Genomic DNA, 11,846 nt, shown 5'->3' on the forward strand with positions numbered 1-11,846 from the left:
TATATATATGTCGTTGTACTTGGGGATGGTCATATTGCCAGTTTAGCCAATAAAAACACACGCACTGTATATTTGGTGTTAATTTGCTTCAGCTTTATATTACATTAATCCTATTTCGGCCAGAGTTCTTTCGTCACACTTCTGTGACCTCATCAGTGGTCCTTTGCTTTCTTCTTTCTTATGTGTGTCTCACCTTGCTAACTATCAGGCATTTTGTGTATATATATATATGATACTTTTTCTTGTCTGTCCCAAACAACAATATCCAGCCAGTTATGTTTACACTTGGCAGATGTTTTGATGGAAATGTTCCACCAGTATTCCTTTTGTTGATATTTGGGTATGTATTCAATAATAGAAGGATTCTCTATATTTATTCCCAGACAGTCTTTTTCCTGAATGGCATTGTATAAGCGCCCACTACACTCTCAGAGTGGTTGGCGTTAGGAAGGGCATCCAGCTGTAGAAACTCTGCCAAATCGGATTGGAGCCTGGTGTAGCCATCCGGTTTCACCAGTCCTCAGTCAAATCGTCCAACCCATGCTAGCATAGAAAGTGGACATTAAACGATGATGATGATGTTGGGTCACATAGGGAAGTAGTACCTTGATATTTTTTAGGCAGCTGCTAACCACATGTGTGATGTCTTCCACATGTATGTATACATATATTTGTTATGTAAATGTTTATGTGTGTATCTTTAAATATGAAGGTATGTAAATCTACACATTTGTGAGTGTATATATGTGTGTGCATGTATGGCTAGGTATATTTATTATACAAAGCCTTCTGTATATGTGAGACTGTCTAACTGATTGCCTTGATAAGTTGTTCGTTATGTTTTAATAGCTCTAATGACAACCTTATCACTATCTGTTGTGTATGTTTCCTTTGAAGTTTACTTTTGCTAACATAAATTTATCCCTTCAAACTGCTGAACCAGAACATCTCTGATAGCTATGAAACTTGATACATATCTCTTTCAGCTATGATTTCTAATACTCTGACATCTCTCATACCATCTACTCTCATACCGTCTACTCCAGCTACTATATACAACTTCATAAATGTTATGAGTGTTGATTGTTTTTTTAGCTTTTGTTTAAATCCCAGAATTCTTCTAAAGAACTTATATAACTTGCTGTGCACTGAAAAGTGCAAAAGTTCTTTTTGAAAGGTATTGCCAACACATTGGTAACGAATAAAGTTATTTAACCCTTTTGTGACCATAGTTCTGTTGGCATATAGTGCGTTTGTTTCAGTTAATTTTTAAAATAAGGAAGAATTTAGTTATACAACTTTGTCATTATTAAGCTGATGTCTGGAACAAATAAACATAAAATTTTGATGGAAGATTATAGGAAGGAATTTCAACCATGTTTCGTGGTCTGCTACCACAACAGCTCCTTTATAGGATCCAGTTAGCTCAAGACATCATCAGGAGAAACCACGTCCGGTTTCGGCCCCTACTCCTCTACCGTTTTGACGTGGCGGGGCCACCCCCTTTCGGAGGTGTCTTCAGCTCTGGTGTTGGGTGCATGTCTTCTTTCACTGTTTGTGACTGTTCTAATTCAACTGTGGAATGTCCCTCGCTATGGTTATTTTCCAGGAGGTTCTGGCCACACGATGGACCAGGAACAGTCTCAGACAGGTTGGTAGTCGTGCTGTTTCCCTTTTTTCTATGATTAAATATACATTCATCAATCAAGACATGCAAGCACAAATAAGCACTACACAGTTCTTAACAAAGATAAGTTGCTAGCCAATGAGGCAAGGTATAAGATACACTAACGAAGCTAAGGTGGAAGAGGATGTAGATCTGTTCAATCAAGACTGATCTGGCATGGAACAACAACAACAATTCAGCCTGTGGTTCAACAGTATATTCTTGTCCTCCTACTCAAAAATAACATATTTTACTGACACATTATCCATAAACAAGTATAATATGACTAATTCATGCAATTTTCTCCTGATTCAAGCTATGATTTATAGAACAATGAATTGAATTTCTTGTCAAATATCCAGCTGTTACAATATTTCTTTCTTGGTAATTTGTTGCAATTAAAATGAAGTGTTTTGGTAAAGTTACTCACAGAAACACACATACATACACACATACACAAATATATTGGCATCATAACAACTCAGAAAATGGTTCAAGTCAAAGCAGATAGAATATCTGAGAATGGTTCAAGTCAAAGCAGATAAAAATATAAATATTAGCATGTAAATATTGGGTAAAAAAAACCCTTTGTATAAAAAAATGTCGAAGGATGCTTGTCTCGTGGATTCATGTCCTAAGTGCAGCCGTTGACTTTTTCTATCCAAAGAATTTTTTAACACATATTTACAAGTTATTATTTATAGCTTTATATGTTTTAAGTTAAACTGTTCCAAAAAAAGAATAATTTCATATATATATATATATATATATATACTCTTTTGAAACGCCTGTGTTAGAATGGGGGTAGCTGATGAAGGAAAATGTTCTCTATGTGGCTTGTATACATCAGCAAGCACTCTGTGAGAAAGACAGATATTTCTTGCATACTGAAACCAGTCGATTCTGCAGTGAACTTCATTTGGGGTCATGCCCTTAATCACCACCAATTCCGGGCTTTTCTTGAAGAAATTGATTCTGAATTCTGTGACTTGCCTTATCACACAGCAGTGAGATGGCTCAGCTGCAATAAAGTTCTCTTTCATCTTTATAAACTCCTAAGAGAAATAGATATTTTTCTCACTGAAAAGGATAGAGCTGATCCACTTCTGTCAGATTCTACCTGGCTGTCGAAGTTGTCGTTTTTAGTTGACATCACATCCCACATGAATGAATTGAACTTGCAACTTCAGGGAAAGGATAACCTTATCTGTGATCTCTACAGAATCATCAAAGGATTTCAGAGGAAGCTATCATTGTCTGAAGCACAAATGGAAGCACAACTCATCTTCAGTGTTTTAAAGAGCTATGTGCTGGAATCACAGATGTCAGCCTCAAGTTTCTGAAGAAGATTATTCATAATTAAAATAAGCATTTTTTGGAGATTTTCAGATCTCAACAGGATTGAGAGTGACATTCTTCAGTTCCAGAATCCGTTTGATTGTAAACTTGATGACATGCCAGTCGAACTACAGTTGGTGCTCATTGAATTGCAAGCAAATGACTTGTTGAAAGAAAAACACACAGAAGGAAAACTTGTTGAATTTTATCACTGCTTACCTGGTGATGAGTTTTCAGATTCGAAAAAATTTGCCTCTGGCATGGCATCAGTGTTTGGAACAACTTATGCTTGTGAAGTCAGCACATCAAATGAGGTTGAATGATGAACAATTGAAAGGGATTCTCTTGGTTGAATGCAGCAATTCCAAAACAAATATTGGTGATATCTTAAAATCTAAACAACAGTTTCACAAATCTTACCAACCATTTTTGCTGCTTAGTTTGTGAGATCCGGATATGTGCACGCTGGGTGTGATGTAACTATCTTATTGTTAACATGACCTTCTTTGATAATATTTTGGTAAATAAATATATTGGCTGTCTTTATCTTTTGTGTATTCACTGTGTTGTATTAAACAAAATGGTTATGTGGCCTGTGCTCGCCATTCTCTCAGTTATCTAGCCTGCTGTGAAAAAGTTTGCTGACCCCTGCTCTAGAGGATGTATCGTAATTACCAAACGGCAATTAAAACTAACCCCCTTGAGAAGACGAGATGATCTGAAGACTCAAGAAATCTCAAAAGTTGACATACGTTTAAGGAAAAGGACGGAGATAAGAGGACATTTGTGGACATGTATTTCTGACTCAGTAGCCAACATCAGCACAATTGTCTGACCTTTCAATGAGATGTCTAAGCTGTCGTCTTCCTTTTAGCATTTAAAAGGTTAATCTTTTAAATGTCTCAAACACGCAGGCTAGAAGATAAATATCAAACTTGAAGTAAAATAACACTGAAACCCTTATGTTCATTTTGATTATCTCACACTGACCTAGCATTGCTAGCCAATATGGGCTGGCCCTTCAAATATATAGTTGGAACCATCAGAAAAATATAACAATTATAATTCGAAAAATTATTTGGTATCCCTTTAAATAAACACATGCTAAAAGCTCCGCACGCGTTCATACGACCCTACTCGAAATGTTAGTAGCGATTGAATTATTTAATGACTCAGTCATTAAATAAGGATTTACATAATTGCATAATTACTCTAATAATATATCTAATAGAGAAATAAACTAAAAAAGACGATGAAGCAAAAATGAATAATGGAAAGAGTTGAAAGAGAACGAAGGGTAAGTTGCTAAGTGCTTGGCGCGCAAAGTTTACTTTTTAGACCTATTTCGATGCTGAATGAATAGACTTATGACCAAAGGCATTCTAACCGTGACCCTCCCGTGTTTTAAAACATAGGTTATCTGACTACTTTAGCCTATACGCACTTCACCAACTTTTTTTAATCTGTAAAATATGATTTCAGAGAAATTTGGTTGCTATTTCTGGTCCGTTGAACGACGACGTAGGGGCTTTCTTGTTTGATTAACATGGTGTCTTCCAAGTAAAATAAGCGACAGGTAATGATCGCATTGTTTTTGACAATAATGGTCATCATCGGTATATTAAATGATGATTTCTGCAAATTCTTACTATTACATCCAATTGACTTTGAACGAGTGATTTCCAACGTTGCTTTTTTTTTAATGGTTTCATTCGTTCAAAATGCATCAAAAATCATAGAAAAAGCATAAATTTCACCTTCAAAATGAGACGGGTGTAAATTTTACCTTCAAAATGAGACGGGAATAAATTCCAGCTTCAGTATGAGACTGGTGTAATAGTAAATTCGCGCCGTTTAATTTTGCTTTTCTATAGCATTTATATTGATATGTGACACAAGTTCAAACATAAAGCACAAAGATCAAAATTTTGGAGGAGTTACAACTTGACTGGTACTTATTTTATCGATCCCACATGGATGAAAAGCAAAGATGACCTGAGCGGGATTTAAACTCAGAATGTAAGGAACCATAATTGAATACGGCAGGCATTTTTCTTTAACGATTCAGACCATTCACTGTCTAGACCTAAATTATGTCATTCCCTTCTAATTTTATAGCCAAGTAAACGCCTCAGTAAATCAAAATTATTTTATTGAAGCATCATAACAACAGGGCAAAAAACTTCTAAGTTAAAAATCAAGTGCTTGTTAACTTACAAGATTATGTCTTCATGTTGCCAAATTATTGCGACCGGAGTCAAACGAACAGTTAGAGAGAAAGTTAACGAAAGTACATTTGCTCCGAAAGATCAGTTGATGTCATAATACTCTTTGATGGTGACGTCACTATTGATTAGCAATTAGCTTAACAAGGAAAATCCTCAGCAAGTGCTCTCTTGCAGACCATTTCCTGAAAAAAAGATCATCTCAGTTTTATGATAAAAACACAGCTAAGTTATGATACATATGTGCAATTTTTGTCCAACTGCCAATTTTTAAATGAAGTATTTTTAGATTTAAAAGTCGAAGAAATGTACTGTACTAACTTTCACCTCATTTGGCATGTAATATCCGAGTGCAAACGAATAACACATCACCTAGAATGGTGAATATATTGTTCACCTCAAAGTGAAATTAGAAAAGAAAAGAAACTAGGCAAACCATTAACTTGAGAAATTTAGAACGATGGAGCAAACTCCGGCTCTTCTTTTACAGGGCCCCATGAAAGCGAAATTATTTGTCCTGTCTAAAGAAACTGTTTTCTATGCATAAAAAGAACGAAAGTAAAATAGTGAACAGACGTAGCTGTGTGGTAACAAGTTTGCTCTTCAACCACATGATTTGGGGTTCAATTCCACCGAATGACACTTTCGTCAAATGTCTTTAATTATAGCTCTTTGAGAAGATTTAGTAAACGGAAACTGAAAGAAGCCTCTCTGTGTGTGTTGGTTCCCGTAACTTAGTAATTCGGTTTAAGAGATTGATAGAATACGTACCAGGCTTTTTTAAAAAAGGCATAAGTACTAGGTTCGATTTGTTCGACTAAATCTGTCAAGGCAATGCCCCGGCATGGCCGCACTCTAATGGCTGAGACAAGAAGTATGTCGATGATTTACTGTAAAAGATCTAATGTGATGTTATCATTGATGTTGGATCTATCAAATATATTGGTTTCAGGTTTTGGCCCAAGGCCAGCAATTTCGTGAGAGGGGTTAAGTCGATTTTATCGACCCCAATGCTCAACTGTTACTTATTTTATCAATCCCGAAAGGTGAAGTCGACCCTGGTGGAATTTTTTAACTCAAAGCATAAAGACAGCGAAAAGCCGCCGAGCATTTTACCCGGCGTGCTAACGATTCTGCTAGTTCACTGCCCTGGATCCATCAAATATATTAACTATATCCCTGATTAATGTTAAGCAAAGCATGGCTATTTATTATCCAAGTGTATCGAATGTTACCAGGAGAGAAAGTAATTTTTCTGCAAAGTTGTTCATCCTCCAGTTCGACTTTTCGCCCAGGAAACACTTACCCTTTTTGCCCTCCGAAAGACTCACATTTGTTTTTGAACCTGGGAAACTCACTTAGACATGGAACTTCCACTTTCGAGGAGCCCTATAAACGAAGAATCTACGATCCTTCGCCAAAATATAACGTTGAGCTCTTTTTGTATATTAACATATACAAACATTTGCTTGCTCTTAAGTAATGTTAAAGTGCTCTTAAAATCGTTAGCTGAGAGCCTTGTCCGTATCTTTAAGTGCTTTTCTTTAATAATTCGTTATATTTACGTTGGGAGTCATCATATATGTCGTGATAATTAAGATAAATATATTTATAATTCTCACATTAACTCAACCACTACGAATGAAATCTCAAACTAATAACACTTGTTGGACCTCATTAAAATCTTTCTTTCGCTTTTTGTTCGCTCTTTTCGTTGTTTTTCACTTATGATAAACTGCAAATAGTTTGTTTTTAAGTACCAAATGGAATGCAGGTGGGCCGATTCCTCCCAGATTATCAGCGATAAACTTCGTTAATAATCACTAATCTAACAAAACCTTAAAATTAAGGCATGCCTCCATATTTGTGTGCCCCGCCCCCCTGCCACGACTTTGTTGTCTCATAACTTCCAGAAAAATGTATTTTTCAATGAAATTCTCTACAAATACTCTTCAGTTTGTGTAGATTTTGATTATATCGGAATTTGTTGAAAAAGCTTTTCCGGTGGTGGAGGTGAGTAGTTTCGGAAAATTCACATGAATCGGCTTTGTTTCTTCATAACTTTCGAAAAAATAGGTATTTTTTCTGCAATTTTCTATAAATACTTTTCAGAGTCTGCAAATTACGATTATATTGTTATTTCATATTAAAAAAAATTAGCACACACACACATCACATTTTTTTTCGAAATTCCAAGTTTCATTTTGAAGATATATATGTGTATCAGTATGTAAGTGTACGAGTCCACCAGTTTTGTTTTTCATATTAAATTCCGTTATAATCGCAGTCTAAACACTCTGAAAGGTATTTATATAAAATCTCATTAAAAAATACCTGTCGTTCTAAAAGTTATGAGGAAACAATGCCGACTCATGTGAATTTTCGGCAAACTCCTCTCCCCACTCACGGATTTTTTTTTTTTTTTTTCACATTCTGATATAATCTGAATCTACACAATCTGAACCGTATTTATTGAAAATTTCAATTAAAAATATCCATTTTTCTGGATTCTATGAGGTATTAAACTTGGTGGGGGAGATACATGGAGGTATGCCAAAATTAAATCTTATTTCAATAATAATTTGATTGAGAAATCCGAATTTTCCCCTTATCTGCTTTCATTTTTCCTTGTTGCTTTAAACGACCCCTTAATGTGTTTTGCTGGTTGCAAAAATCAATCATTCTTAACTTTACACTGTATTTGGAAGTGAAAATTTTGACACTCCATTTAAAAATTTTTTTTTTTTTTTCCCTTTGCTGTAAAGTGTGTTGCATGTCAATTGAGCTTTTAGATTCTTGTTTGGCGCTCAGGTCAACCCTAGCCAAACAGATCTCTGATAAAAAGTGTTCCAACTATGACCATTCTCCTTGTGTAGTGATATGTGGCACTATGAGTTAATATATCTTGCTTAAGACGTGAGGTGTGGTTGGGTTGCTGTTTCTAACAGGTTACACAAACATGTAAAGTTCTGTCTTTGGTTCAAGAGACATTTGCTAACAGCATTGTGGGAAAATTGTGCAGAATTGTGAATTACCAAACTAAAAGACATTCAAACTAGATTTTAATATTGGAACTATTGCATCGTTTCTAAAGGATCTCTTTGATTGCATGTTTGCAATTAAAAATTTCTCAATATTAATAGTGCTACTCTGTTTGTGTTAATGAATATTGGTTATTGTCAGTTCCAGTAACCAATAGATTTTTGCTTAATGGGATATTGTATCTCCTCAGGGTCTTATTAATTAATAAGACCCTGAGGAGATACAATATCCCATATTTTTATAATATGCATGAATCGATCTGGATATTGCATCGAAATGATCATAGGTCATAATAAAGTCTTTACAATGGATCAGATTTTAGCTCTTTTTTAAATTGATATAAATACAAAAACTCACCTGTGAGTATTTTGCTACGTTTGATAACAGATACAATATTTTTGCCAAATTTTGGTATAAATCTATAAATAGATATATATATATATATATATACTGACTTGTATTTATTCCTAAAAGTTACTTGAAATGTGGTTTCACTGGATTCATCTACTAGAAGACTACTAAATTTTCTAGTTCTTGCATCAGAAACCAAACATTCAACAATGTGGAACAAACACATTCTTTACAAAGTTTGCACAATTGATACAATACAACTTCAATGTGGATACTATTTCACTATCAGCTATTTCATTTTAGCAAAAATCTAATCTATCAAATGAGCAAATATACATTACTAAGTTTTCTTCAAGTATTGAGGTTTCATTATATTTTCTTATCAAAAAATTAACAGGAATTGCTTTAGACGGGAGTGCTATCTTACGTAGTTTTTAGTTGTATTTAAAACAATTTCTTTTTTAATTATATTTTTGCAGAATATTCTTTTACTAACACACAGTATCCTGCTCTGATGTCACACAATACATATATTCTCTACATGAGTCACAAATCAGATTAAAATCTGCAGCCATGTCAGTCATTTCCTGTTTATTAGAATCTCAGTGGTCATTCAAAACAATTAGTCAGGTCAGTCAGTAAAATTCTTTGTGATAAATTAGTGAGGTATTAATAAAACAGTTAGGCTCCAATAATTTTTTATGCTATTGTAGAAATTGTCTAACCAATTTAATTACAAATTAAAAGAAGTGCTAATAACCAGCTCTTATATTAAATGATTTGAGGTGAGTAATATTTTAAAGTAGCATTCAATTTCAATAGTTTGTATATACTTTTATCTTTTACTTGTTTGTCTTTAGACTGTGGCCATGCTGGGGTACCACCTTGAAGAATTTTAGTCGAACTTATTGACTCCAATCCTTATGATTTTTTTTTTTTGTAAGGCCTAGTACTTATTCTATTGGTCTCTTTTGCCAAACTGCTAAGTTACAGGGATGTAAACACACCAACACCAGTTGTCAAGTGGTGGTGGACAAACATATGCACAAAGACACACAAACATATATATATATATAGATACTCTTTTACTTGTTTCAGTCATTTGACTGTGGCCATGCTGGAGCACCGCCTTTAGTCGAGCAAATCGACCTCAGGACTTATTTTTTGTAAGTCTAGTACTTATTCTATCAGTCACTTTTGCCAAACTGCTAAGTTACGGGGACATAAACACACCAGCATCGGTTGTCAAGCGATGTTGGGGGGCCAAACACAGACACACAAACATATACATATATACGACCGGCTTCTTTCAGTTTCCGTCTACCAAATCCACTCACAAGGCTTTGGTCAGCCTGAGGCTATAGAAGACACTTGCCCAAGATGCCACGCAGTGAGACTGAACCTGGTACCATGTGGTTCGTAAGCAAGTTACTTACCACACAGCCACTCCTATATATGACAGGCTTCTTTCAGTTTCCATCTATCAAATCCACCCACAAGACTTAGGTCAGCCCAAGGCTATTGCACAAAAATGTGCAAAAAAGAATTAGGTGGTTGAGACCACGGGTAATATAATCCAGAAGTGTAGATAAATTAAATGTTTTTTTCATGATGTAATCAAATTATTCATCAATAAAAAACACATCTGAAACAGCCTTAGTGAACCATACCCCCATTTGTGTTCTTTCTATATAATAAGTGTGTGTGTATAGATAGATATATATATAGAGAGAGGAGGGGAGTTGGACCTTTCATAAACTTGAAACTCGATCAGTATTATAAAATACTCACTGAAAAGAGACAGTATATGCACAGGCCTCAAAAAGTCTCAGCGAATGAGAAAGTGACCTTAATTTGGGATATGCCAATTTACACAGATAGGGAGATCAGGGCAAATCAACTGGATATTGATTAAGGACTATCAACAGAAGTGTCCCCTTGATCCATGTATCAGTTCATAAAGACAAAAATGTATCTCTAAAGAAAATGGACAATCTATCCAAATATATATACAAAGATCTGGAAATGGAGATAACCAGAATGTGGAGGCTTGAAAACAGAAATGATCACTATAAATAAATGCCCTGAGAACAATTAGAAAATAACATGCTGACAAATAATCTAAGACCAGAGCTTATATATACAACATAATAAAAATAACATTTACCCAAGGCACACAGGCATGCATTTCAGTTGTTTGATGAAAGTACATAAATAAAAATGATTACTGCTTCAGACAGAGCTTTTATAACCACGTGCTCATTGTGATGTCATTACAGGTTCAACGTGTAACATAGGAATATACACTAACAAATGGTGTTGTCCTGAAACCAGAGTGGCCATGACCATCCTGTCCTTTTGGGCAGCAGGAGCTATTTTCTCCAATTTATTTATGGCTTTTAAAAGAGAGCAAGGTGTAATTTGGGAGGTTTACCTGTTATTGTCAGCAGGTCAAACAACAGTATAGAATGAGTCAGCAAAAGGTGGGCCATGGTCCATAAGTGGAGCACTGAAATATTCATTGTAGGCAGAACCTTTACAAAACAATTTTCAAATTTAAAATGCTTGTGGCACATCGAGCAGTTGATAGTCTATTGTCAGTGACCTGTAAAATATACCCAGCATACTCTTTGAAGTGGTTGGCATTAGGAAGGCATCCAGTACAGAAACCAAGCCAAAACAGACGACTGGAGCCTGGTGCAGCTCTCCAGCTTACCAGTATCAGTCAAACCATCTAACCCATGCCAGCATAAAAAAATAGATGTTAAATGAGGGTTGTGTCATGATTAATTTCTGCTCACAGAAGAAGCATGGCAATTATGGGAATGAAGGATGGAGTAATATAGAGGAATATTGTTATAAAATATGATATATATATATACATGTGAGACATGGACTAATGTGAAAAGAAATTAAAAGTGGGCTGTTATGAAAATAAGTTGATGATTGCTGGTATAGGGGTCCCCGCAAAGGTTACTTAGAACAAAACTACAGGATTAGACAGTCTCATACAGTGTTAGCCTCTGTATAGTTTTCCTCCCAGCATAAAATGAAAGTAATTTAATTTTGAAGATGGGGTTTCAGCAATTCTCACACTTGTCTAATGTTTATAGGATCCTCCTTACCTTTGTAGAAAACCTATCTAAACTTACGTATTCACACAGAATGTAAAAAAAAAAAAAAAAGTTTAAATTAAAAACAATTAAAAAAAAAACAAGACGTGG

At 35.1% G+C, this 11,846-nt stretch overlaps 1 protein-coding gene across 1 annotated transcript in view; it reads right to left on the reverse strand.

Annotated features, from left to right (window-relative positions):
* LOC106881137 (kelch domain-containing protein 3) overlaps positions 1 to 5,317 on the reverse strand; it is a 59,775-nt gene extending 54,458 nt beyond the window's left edge. The window contains exon 1 of the mRNA XM_014931409.2: positions 5,222 to 5,317. The gene's annotated coding sequence lies outside the window, so the exon portion shown is untranslated. The remainder of the gene's footprint in view (positions 1 to 5,221) is intronic.
* Between the last annotated feature and the right edge of the window lie 6,529 nt (positions 5,318 to 11,846).

The sequence above is a fragment of the Octopus bimaculoides genome, chromosome 6, assembly GCF_001194135.2.
Source record: "Octopus bimaculoides isolate UCB-OBI-ISO-001 chromosome 6, ASM119413v2, whole genome shotgun sequence".
Lineage (NCBI taxonomy): Eukaryota > Metazoa > Mollusca > Cephalopoda > Octopoda > Octopodidae > Octopus > Octopus bimaculoides.